Below are 249 nucleotides of genomic sequence, written 5' to 3'. Positions count from 1 at the left end.
GGTCGCCTTTGGAAGCGTTCGCCGGTAACCAAAGCGTCACGACATGTTATGTTGTTGATCTTGATTGAGTTGGAGGGACTTTCGCTGACGGAATCCATCCATAAACCTAACAACGAAAGAAAGCGTCTCGTTCCCGCCTTTCTTTGGTACTTTGCTTATAGTCAAAGTGGGGGGCTTGCGCTTGAATTGAAGTAGCGTTGAATATGAGTAGGGCTCTGCGGTGGCGCGTTCGTGGAGCCAAACCGAAGG

The 249-nt window shown here is 50.2% G+C and overlaps 1 pseudogene; it reads left to right on the top strand.

Annotated features, from left to right (window-relative positions):
• The first annotated feature begins 203 nt into the window (after window positions 1–203).
• LOC137967017 (uncharacterized) overlaps window positions 204–249 on the top strand; it is a 1,483-nt pseudogene continuing 1,437 nt past the window's right edge.

The sequence above is a fragment of the Aristolochia californica genome, unplaced genomic scaffold (genome assembly GCF_029961685.1).
Source record: "Aristolochia californica isolate CCGP_79_NKW_82.1479 unplaced genomic scaffold, dmAriCali1.0.hap1 SCAF_57, whole genome shotgun sequence".
NCBI classification, from domain to species: Eukaryota; Viridiplantae; Streptophyta; class Magnoliopsida; order Piperales; family Aristolochiaceae; genus Aristolochia; species Aristolochia californica.
The sequence above is the reverse complement of the archived record's forward strand: the minus strand, read 5'-3'. Positions and strand labels throughout refer to the sequence as shown.